The sequence below is a fragment of the Ascaphus truei genome, chromosome 9 (assembly GCF_040206685.1).
Source record: "Ascaphus truei isolate aAscTru1 chromosome 9, aAscTru1.hap1, whole genome shotgun sequence".
Taxonomy (NCBI): domain Eukaryota; kingdom Metazoa; phylum Chordata; class Amphibia; order Anura; family Ascaphidae; genus Ascaphus; species Ascaphus truei.
Window position 1 is genome coordinate 43,642,097 of NC_134491.1, and position 11,826 is coordinate 43,653,922.

The window sequence follows — 11,826 nt, forward strand, 5'->3', positions numbered from 1 at the left end:
TGTGTGTGTGTGTGTGTGTGTGTGTGTGTGTGTGTGTGTGTGTGTGTGTGTGTGTGTGTGTGTGTGTGTGTGTGTGTGTGTGTGTGTTCCCCAGTAATAATGCAGCACATGCTAGATTTATAAGTAGAAAATAGCAAATGCCAGATAAATAAAGCATATCCCACTACCTCTTATAAATAAGGGGGGGGGGGGTTACCCTGAAATAGATCTGGTTTCTCTTCACTTCTGCATCTGAGTCAGCAACAAGTCTGTGTGACCACACCAAAATAAGCTCATTTATATCCATGCTGCTTTCTTTATAAGCTGTGTATGAATGATCTGCTCTGATACGGTAGCACAGGTTATTGTTACATTTGCATGCTGCACATTGCTAGATGTTTCTTAGCCACTGTGCATGTTACCTGTGATTTGTTACGTTGGAAGAAGTATTTCTAGTACTCTGCATGCCTGTTATCAGCACGGCTTTATCAGTGACTAGTTGTTAAATTATGTCATTTTACCAGCTCCTTATCTTCAAGAGAAATCGCTCAGAGACACAAATATCACACTAAGCACGTTGTGTGTCAGTCCCTGCAAGGGAAGCCACACTCATTGTGAGCAAGAGAAGGTTTCCATGTGACAACCATGGTGCAACTTTAATGCACCTCCTGCTACAGAAGCTCCGTCTGATAGACATGCATGAGATCATTCCTGGCCAGACGTGCACCTCCCAGCACATTACACTGGGGTTGTTTCCCAATTTTAAATGACAAGATTGATACTTGACCAATGTCTGTTTAAAGCGGATGCTGTGGTGCAGTTGCTGCTGACCATGTGCTCTCTGCAGTAACACATACTATATGCATCCTTACATTGTCTTCTCCCATTCACAAAATACCTTAAAGCAGCAAACCACGTGAAATCTTATTGGGTTTTCTTGTTGTTTTTTTTTTTTTTAATAAATCAGTTCTGTAGTATTAGATAATAGTGATTGTTTTTATTCAGCTCTTAATGCCATTTTTAATGAGTGTTAAAGCGTCCTTTGATTTCTATAGCAGGTTTAACCCACCTCCCCAGCAGTGACAGATCTTTGCAACACTTTGCTGTTTGAGATCATTTGTTGCAAATGTTCCCAGCAGTTTGAGCTGTAAACTGTAACAATATAGAATGTTACCTTAGTAATGTAAGGTTACATTGTAGCTGCTGAGTTACACTCACAGACAATTATGTTATGCATCCAATCAGGATTTTGACAGATTTATAACAGGAGCACCAAACGATTGCCAGCTTAGGTAAGAATGTAGAATTATACATTGTCACACGCTTTACATATAAAAATAATAATTAAAAAAAAAGTTGAAAAGTAGTATTGCTGCTTTAAGCACATACACAAATACATCTGATTAAATAGGTAGTGACTAGGGCACAAAGGAGCCTGGCGTTCTAAGAGAACTTACCGTAAGCATTATTCTCACTCCCCTTAGGAAAGTGTTGTTATTTGAAGTGTGAACCACACCTTCCAGCTCATATTTCTGCTTCAGAAGTATTTGTAATGTTTACTACCTTTTCTTTTTTTAGTATCTTTTGAAATTTTCCTTATTTTTCCAACAAATACTTCCATAACAATATGTTTCTACACTTTTATTGCAAATTCAAGCTGGGAGTTGTCTTGGCATTGTCCACACCAGTGATGGGCAACCCCAGTCATCAGGGGCCACCAACAGGTCAGGTTTCCATGATATCCCTGCTTCAGCACAGGTGGCTCAATTGAAGACTGAGTCACTGATTGAGCTATCTGTGCTGAAGCTGAGACTGATTGAGACACTTGTACGGAAGCAGGGATATCTTGGAAGCCAGACCTGTAGGTGGAGGACTGGAGTTTCCACCTCTGGTCTAGATGCAGTTGGGTAATTAGAAAAACAGAGCCCTCTATTGCAGGGAAAAGCACACACCTTTTAAGCAGCCAAAAGACTGCATACATTACTGATTATTAAAAAAATGCAGAATGTGATTAACTCAATCATGATAATATCATGTGATATTAAGTATTTTAATCAATCTGGCGCTTCAGGGGTTAATGTGGTTACCATTTGTCCTTTACATACAATATATTGGGTTTATGACAGGCCAAGAGTCTTCCAGGGTGTGTGCTGATCTACAAAGAGGGTTTAATTGAGGGGGTTGTCACTGATGGCCCACGAAAAGTGGAATAGGATGATAGCCAGTTCCTAGGCTGTCAGCCTCAAAGGAAACTGTGACCGTCTTGAATTATCACTTGTGCCTTCCAGAGAGAGGTGACAAACAGGGCAGTTGGAGGACTTTACTAAAAATGCAGATATCATGTGATGACACCTATTCTGGAGTATCGCAGATAGATATTTGTAAATGTTCCAATTAAACAAATTAAACGAGGCAAAACCTTTCATATCTAGGAGGTGACATGGAACAGGTATCCACATGTCGCTCAAACTTTGGGGCAAGTCTGTCAAAAGGAGTCTCATTCCATTCAGCAATCTCGCCTGACTATTGATATGACTCGTGTGTCTCAGTATTAGGGAAATGAAGATGAGGTCTTTCACATATTTAGGCAGATTTTAAAAGTCTTTTAGAGGAGTTATTTTTATTTCCAAATTGTAAAACTTGTCAACCCGGTAGCTGATTTATGACAGGGATGGGCTTATAGTGTTACGAATGAAGGGAGGTTAGAATAAAAAAGCCATACTTTTTTAATTATATGTTAGAATTCAACAAGGTGTGTTTTGGGATCAGACACGTGCATTTTTATCATATGGTAATGTACTGTATATGGATTTCTTTTTGTTTTATCCTTTTATTTTAAGAAACTGTTCTGCATTTATTGTATCTATATGTCCTTGTAATAATCTTTTTCTGTCATCTAAAGCACTGTGTGTGTATGTATAGAAGAAGAGATCAGTGTATCTCGAAAGCTCGCACAAATAAAAGCATTTCGTTAGCCACAGTACGGTATCATCTATTTATTTTTTGATTATTGAAGCTCGGTTAACACGGTACTGATACCTCTACATGTATGTATATATATATATATATATATATATATATAATCTCATTTAATAAGTGAATCTTTGGGGCTCTGAATTAACTATTGCACGCTTTGTAGACAGTATTTAAATTTTCGGACACATTTTGCTACAACAGATTTTTGTGTGTTAAGTGTATATAGTTTTTTTTTCTATAATAAACAGAGAACTGTGACCCTGCCAGATATATATTAATGACATATTTTGCATTCTTCTCGGGTGGTGGCAGCAGATAGATATGATTGCAATTGAGTAAGGTGTTCATATTAACTAATTGAAAGTACCTTGCAGAGGAGAAAGGTGAGTTGGCTAGAGTAGCCTTGTGTATTATCCCTGGTTGCATATCTAAATCACATGCTCACTTGTGTGCTGTTGGTAACATATGTTATGTTGGGACGGATTGAGGGGAGATATTGTTCATTTGAGGGACCTTTGCAAAAGTGAAAAGTGGGTCAGCTAGAGAGCTGTATTTTAACCCTTATCCCATATGCTGGTCACGTGTTCACGGGTGTGCCATACGTGACAAATCCCTTCACTGCCGAACCAGCAGCCCACTCTTCCATAGGAAAATATGTCCATGTAATAATGTTACATTTTTACAAGACAGTGGTAATAATAATCTAGGATGATAGAACGGAAACAATACAGCTAAACCCCGTTATAACGCGGGTCTCGGGGTCCACCCCGAGACCACCGCGTTACTAACGGGGTCGCGAGAAAAAAAATGGCCGCCGCGCTTTAGCGCATATTCATCCCGCGGGACAGGAGATGGGAGCGGGCATGTCCCTCCGCTCCCCGCTTCCCCCTGTCACCGCGGGACAGCCCGCGGGGCAGGAGATGGGAGCGGGGATGTCCCTCCTGTCCCCGCTTCCCCCTGTCACCGCGGGACAGGCCGCGGGGCAGGAGATGGGAGCGGGGATGTCCCTCAGGTCGCCGCTTACCTCAGATCCCGCTGCCTGCATGGAGGTGGTAGCGGGGGGTTTCTTCTCCCCACCGCTGTCCCCGGTGCTCCCGCTGCCTGCGCGGGAGGAGGGGGGGGAGCGGGTGGTGGTGCTGGTCGCGGCCTTTCCTCTGCTCCGACCCCACCCCCCATCTGTGTAGAGTGAGAGAGTGTGTGTGTGTATGTATATATGGGAGAGAAAGTGTGTGTGTGTATATGGGTGTGTGTATGTGGGTGTGAGTGTGTGTAAGTGTCTGTGAGTGTGTGTAAGTGTGTGTGTAAGTGTGTGTAAGTGTGTGTAAGTGTGTGTGAGTGTCTGTGAGTGTCTGTGAGTGTCTAAGTGTGTGTAAGTGTGTGTGAGTGTCTGTAAGTGTGTGTGCAGTGTGCAGTGTGTCAGTGTGTGCAGTGTCAGCAATGAGCAGTGTGTGTCAGTGTGTGCAGTGTGAGCAATGAGCAGTGTGTGTGCAGTGTGCAGTGTGTGTGCAGTGTGCAGTGTGCAGTGCAGTGTGTGCAGTGTGTCAGTGTGAGCAATGTGCAGTGTGTGTGCAGTGTGTGTGTGCAGTGTGCAGTGTGTGTGTGCAGTGTGTGTGCAGTGTGTGTGCAGTGTGTCAGTGTGTGCAGTGTGAGCAATGAGCAGTGTGTGTGCAGTGTGCAGTGTGTAGTGTGTGTGCAGTGTGCAGTGTGTGTGCAGTGTGTCAGTGTGAGCAATGAGCAGTGTGTGTGCAGTGTGGCAGTGTGAGCAATGAGCAGTGTGTGTGCAGTGTGTCAGTGTGTGCAGTGTGAGCAATGAGCAGTGTGCAGTGTGTGTGCAGTGTGTGTGCAGTGTGTCAGTGTGTGCAGTGTGAGCAATGAGCAGTGTGTGTGCAGTGTGCAGTGTGTGTCCAGTGTGCAGTGTGCAGTGTGCAGTGCAGTGTGTGCAGTGTGTCAGTGTGACCAGTGTGCAGTGTGTGTGTGCAGTGTGCAGTGTGTGTGCAGTGTGTGTGCAGTGTGTCAGTGTGTGCAGTGTGAGCAATGAGCAGTGTGTGTGCAGTGTGCAGTGTGTGTGCAGTGTGCAGTGTGTGTGCAGTGTGTCAGTGTGACCAATGTGCAGTGTGTGTGCAGTGTGTGTGTGCAGTGTGCAGTGTGTGTGCAGTGTGTGTGCAGTGTGTGTGCAGTGTGTGTGCAGTGTGTCAGTGTGTGCAGTGTGAGCAATGAGCAGTGTGTGTGCAGTGTGCAGTGTGTGTGCAGTGTGCAGTGAGTGTGTGCAGTGTGTGCAGTGTGTGCAGTGTGCAAAAAAAATGTAAAAAAAAAATTTTTTAAATTTTTTTTTTTTTTTTTTTTAAAAAACGGGAGCCACGGGAAAACCGCGTTATAACCGAATCGCGGTATAACGAGGCGCGTTATAACGGGGTTTAGCTGTATTTGCATGTGGAGTTGAACAGATATATTCAGATGCCTGGAATAGACCAGAGATGTGAAATGTTTAAATGTTACCACTCTGCAGCATTATGCTTTGTTTTGCAACTTGCATAATTGCGATGGGAAATAAAAGAATCATCCATTTTATTTCTCCTAATTAACTTCTCTTAAGTCAGTCCTGTAACTGCTTACTGAAAGCAGCATTTACGGTTCTAGCACCCAAAGTGACATTTGTATGCAATCTATTAAAATAATTTCATCCTATTTGTGTTATGTAACCAGGCAAATATAGAATTTATTGCAATTATCACATAATTAGAGGTGGTAAAGTGTCCACGTATTAACATAATACATTTTTCTTATTTTGTATTTAAATATGTTTACATTTGCATGTTTAAAAAAAAAAAAACTGGCAATAGGCCACACAACCCAATAAACATGGCCCCGTCCTTATCTCACGTACGGCTCCTTTCATTGTAGATAAAGAAAAGTAAGGTAGAAGTGACATATTTAATAGCTAACGCGTGGTTAAAAAGAGTGCAAGCCCTCAGGACGACCGAGGTCCCTTCTTCCAGATGTTTGTATCTTGAAATAGAAACGTACATGGCAGACGGCTTTGGCAGTGAAAGGGTTAAGCAGGTTTATCCGAGCTGTAATTCCCATTCATTGTTTCTAGCGCTGGCAGCCGGGACGCCACTACCGTAAGTGCAAATAAGTAGCAGGAATTATTTGTGCAGCTGTAAGCGGCCGAGTCGTGTTGCCGCATTGCACAAAGCAGGTGTCAGTTTAGATTTGGAGCTCTGTGAGGATGGGATGAGTGAGTGACACTCCTCCAGGTGAGTGAGGTTTAGGGGAACTCTAGGAGTGGCAGTTAGAGAGAGTCATTGTTACACAGTATGTGTTGTTTGCAGCATGTCCTTGGGCGAGGCATGCAGTAACAGGGCTCCATGCCCCATGGGAATCCTCCCTCTTACACTGGTGTCAACACAAGTGGAAATAATTAATGACAAAGCATCTCACTCACTGTAACCCAAAACCAAGAGACCCTTTGGTGAGCTGTGACTTTACAACAGTATCCACCCAGTGACCAGGACTGACACCTAGTGGCTCGGGTGCAGTACTGACAAAAATATTTGCAAACTCCCTAGAAATGAAGGCTGGGGCCATAGTGCCGCAGACCATGCACTGCTTTAGGGCAGTGTTCGCGTCCATGCGGGGTGCGTGTGGATGTGGGAGGGGGTGCGCCCCCAGAGCACACCCCGGAACGGCCCATCGACCATGCCCAGGGAAAGCACCCGCTTTCCACAGCCTCCGCGCGGGCGAAGGCACCTGGACCCAAAGAAGCAAACCATGTGAAATCTTGTTTTTTAATCAGTTTTGTAATATTAGAGCATAGTGACTGTTTTTTTTTTTTGTTTTTTTTTAATTTTTACATTTTTATTATTCAACTCTTAATGATATTTTTTTTAATCAGTTTTAAAGCAGCCTTTCCTTTCTGAAGCAGGTTTTAGCACACTTTCCCAGCAGTGCAAGATCTTTGCAACACTTTCCTGTTTGGGATCATTTGTTGCCATTGTTCCCAGCAGTTTGAGCGGCAAACTGAAACAAATAGATAATGTTACCTTAGAAATAGGATACATTGTAGCATCTGAGTAACTTTGACTTAAAGGTGGCCATTTCGGCAGGATTATTACAGATTCATAACAGGAGCACCAAACGATTGCTGGTTTAGATAAGAATGTAGAATTATACATTGTCACACGCTTTACATATACAAATAATAAAAGAAAGGTGAAATGTAGTATTGCTGTTTTAACTTATATGGCATTAGTATCTTGATTTCTGACCATGTGCTTGTACTACAACCCATTTTCAATCTGGGTGCAAATATTTTTCACCCAGACCAATTTCCTGTATTTTGTACAAATGTTTCCTGTATTTTGTACACCTGTATTTTATTAATTGCTTTAAATTGCATGTACAGTGATATACAGTAAACACTACTATGGGTTTACTTACGTTAATCTGATAAAACATATAGCTCATGTGAAATACAGAGACAGTGTGGGTTCTGGCTGAGTGCCACACTACGCTGTTCTAGTCACGTGTTAGCACTGTACTTGTTGCACTTAAGTAAGCCCAGTATTTCCCACTACCAATGTTGCTGGATTTAGGGTATAAACTTTGACTACTAAGAAAGTGTTTGTCTTCTTCGTTTACAACTGTAAATAATATTATATATAATAGATTATATACAGTATAACTCCACAATTAAGCAAGAAGATAACGAGTTGCTGGTTAATGGAATTAACCTGGACTGCCCCTTTACATTATATCATAGTAAAGATATTATATATATATATATATATATATATATATATATATATATATATATATATATATATATATTAGTGTGTATATCTGCGTTACCTCAAAGGCGGGAAGCTGTTGGTGCAGCCAAAGGGTGTGAGCCGTTTGCTGATGTTAAATCTTCTCTATTTCAATCTGAAAATCACAAGCCCTTTATCCCCTTCACCCAATTTTCCAACTCTATCTGTTCATGAAATGTCTGTGTGTGACTGTATAACTCTGTTCTTTTAATGTAACCATGTATTGTTATAACTCTGTGCCCAGGACATGCATGAAAACGAGTGGTAACTCTCACTGTATTACTTCCTGGTAACACATTTTATAAATAAATATTATCACAGTACATATGTTTTAATTGTTTGTATTGGTTTGGTACGCTTCCCAGCAACCACTTACAGTTCTAACTTGGCTTTGTCGTGATTAAAGGAGATATTTTACAATGCGTACTTTAAATAGTAATCATTACCCTTACAAATGCCAGGAAGTAGTGACAGACAAAGGCTGAAGCGGTTTAATATTAGCATGTATGTAAACCAGGGGTACGCAAACTTCCTGCGCTTCGCCCCCCTGACCTTCAATGAAGCGTCATTTGACGCTGCAGGGTCATTTGACGCCGCGTTGCCATGGTAATGGGCGTCATTTGACGCCACGTTGCCATGGAGATACGTGAACTGAAGCCGGTAAATAAACACATGTGGCGACTGTCTCTAAAAAATCACATTTACCCGGCTTCAAAATTTTTGGTCGCTCCGTTGCTTTGTTGCCGTCGCGCTTACTATAAGCACTTGCGATGGAGTCAATGTATTTGTTTTGGAGCACCGTCGCCAGGCACTATAAGCGCAGCCTTACAAATCCTGCGCCTGAAATGCAGCGGCCTGGGGCACACAATTACAGCTGGGAATGGGTCAGGTAGCATCTTTTTCTCCACGTTAACCCCTTTGCTGCTGGATAGGCCTGCAATGCATTGTAAATGGTTGGTTTGACCAGCCGAGGCTTCACCTTTTTTTGCAGTGCTCAAAGTGCACATAACGTAGTGGTCATATCCTAAACGTATGGGGAAATCTCTCTGGACATCATTCCACAAAGGTTTCTACCCAAGCTTCTTCCCATTCATATAACGTTCAGATGGATAAATAGAAATGAGATTCAGACTTTCCGAGAGTCGGTAGCAGAATATCCAAAGCAGGTTTTAGGCATGAAAAATCTCAGGGTCACAATAAAGGTCGATCAGAGCCTTTTTTTTGATGGATGACATCATCTTATCCTCCACCTGAAAAAAAGGCTCTAATTGACCTTTATCGTGACCCTGAGATTTTTCGTGCTTATAGTGCGCGCGATGGATGACGTCACCTGTCGCCGCTAGCTAAAGTTGTAATTCGCTTTCTGGTGACGTCGCGGGCGACCAGGTCTTTGATTGGTTCAGAGGCTGTCACATGTGGTGACAACCGCTGAAAAATCTAATTTTACCAGCTTCAGAAAATCCCAGCCCCATTGAGGGGCGGTACTTGAACGCACAGCGCACGCCGAGCCGTGCGCTATAGAACACACTGGGGCCGCAGCCTAAGACATGTGAATGTGCTCACAAGTGATCTTTTTATTTTTTACATGCTATACAGTGGAGGTTTCTTGTTGCCTTTTTCACCCACGATAACTTAAAATGTGATTATATATAGATATATAATGGAAATATTACTGTATGCTCACTTGCATGTCTTAGACAGGTCTGCAACCCCGCCTTTCACCATTATCACCCAGCATACAGTGCTTCCACGGCAGCAAGGGATTCTGGGAAATGCATGTAAATGAGCACACAGTGCCACCCTTTGCTTCAAAACCATATAACATGGTCCCCTATAAGCTTATGTTTGCTGCATTTCACAGCTTTCAGCCCAGCCTGGGTTAAAATGCATAGCCAGTAAACCCACTCACAGACAGCCGTTTCGACCTTAATGGGTCTCATCAGTGTGGGGTTGGTTATATTGGCTTTGCAAAATGAAGCTTGGGATAGGTTTCACCACACTTAGTTAAGTTATGGTGGGTAAGAGACAAAAACCCTCCATAGTAAAGCGTATAGCAAATATATATATATAGAGTGTGTATATGTGTGTGTATATATACATATATTATATGTGTGTATATATATATATATATATATATATATATATATATATATAATATATGTATAAATACACACACATATACACACTCTATATATATATATATATATTTGCTATACGCTTTACTATGGAGGGTTTTTGTCTCTTTTACCCATATATATATATATATGAGTAAAAAGAGAAAAAAGTAACCCGTATGGGAGCACTCAGGTATGCAGAATAACATATAGCATTTTATTAATTGATACAGTGCAAAAAAAGAGATAAACAGTACATGATTAAAAACACTTAATAAAGGCTAGGACCCCTGTCACGGGTACTACCCATAAAAACATGTGGGCAAAGCTAGGGAATGACTCAATAATGTCAACCCTCAACATGAAAATGGATAGTGACTCAAGAGACACATTGATTGACCAAATAAATCACAACAGGTTAATGGGTTCACAGGCACCTATACAATGCTAAAGATAATACGTACTAAGCACCAATAAAGTGACTAGTCAAAATATAGCTGACAATCTCAAACCATCACAAATCTGCTTGAGCATACAAATATGTAAACCAATACCAACAGCACAAATTAATCACTTGAAGGAAAAAGGTGACATGATGGGATAAAGTCACTGGATGTTTAGAACAATGTAGTGTGTAAATAGCATGTATGGAAAATAGCCTGATAATGAACACCTATTGAATAACCTTGTGTGTATTGTCAGTATCTATGATGTAAAAATAGAGTGTCACAGTCCAAAAATTGATTGCACCAGTGCTGGGTAGCATAGTTACGTGAACATCACGTAACGTAACTGGTGCAATCAATTTTTGGACTGTGACACTCTATTTTTACATCATAGATACTGACAATACACACAAGGTTATTCAATAGGTGTTCATTATCAGGCTATTTTCCATACATGCTATTTACACACTACATTGTTCTAAACATCTAGTGACTTTATCCCATCATGTCACCTTTTTCCTTCAAGTGATTAATTTGTGCTGTTGGTATTGGTTTACATATTTGTATGCTCAAGCAGATTTATGATGGTTTGAGATTGTCAGCTATATTTTGACTAGTCACTTTATTGGTGCTTAGTACGTATTATCTTTAGCATTGTATAGGTGCCTGTGAACCCATTAACCTGTTGTGATTTATTTGGTCAATCAATGTGTCTCTTGAGTCACTATCCATTTTCATGTTGAGGGTTGACATTATTGAGTCATTCCCTAGCTTTGCCCACATGTTTTTATGGGTAGTACCCGTGACAGGGGTCCTAGCCTTTATTAAGTGTTTTTAATCATGTACTGTTTATCTCTTTTTTTGCACTGTGTCAATTAATAAAATCCTATATGTTATTCTGCATACCTGAGTGCTCCCATACGGGTTACTTTTTTCTCTTTTTACTCATACTATTTACAACCCGTGAGCACCGCCAATCCTTACTTATGTAAAGTTATTTATTGGCTTATGGTGGCATTAATACTGTAAAAGTAGATGCGAGGTTTTTCCCTACCTTCCCCTTTTCCCCCCTTTGTTTGAACATATATATATATACACACGCACACTCTCCGCAACCTTTAGTACCATATCACATTATCATTGCTAGGGGGTGCGCAACCTGCTTATCTTACTACATTTTACACTGGGCAGAACAAAGGTTGTTCTAAGGTTAACTCTCCCAGGTCTGCCCTGCAAGCCTTCCTGGCAGCAGGAGGGTTAATCTTCCCATGTAGCTGGAATTCCCTATAGAGCAGGCAGCTCAGCACAGATGGTTTAAACAGAGGAAGGCAGCCAGATGTGTAACATGGAACCAGATGGTCCAGTGCTCAGGGGGGAGGTAGTCTAGATAAGGGGCGGCCAACTCCAGGCATCAGGGGCCCCCAACAGGTCAGCTTTTCCAGATATCCCTGCTTCAGCACAGGTCATGCAGTTATTGATTGAGCCACTGATTGGCCCACC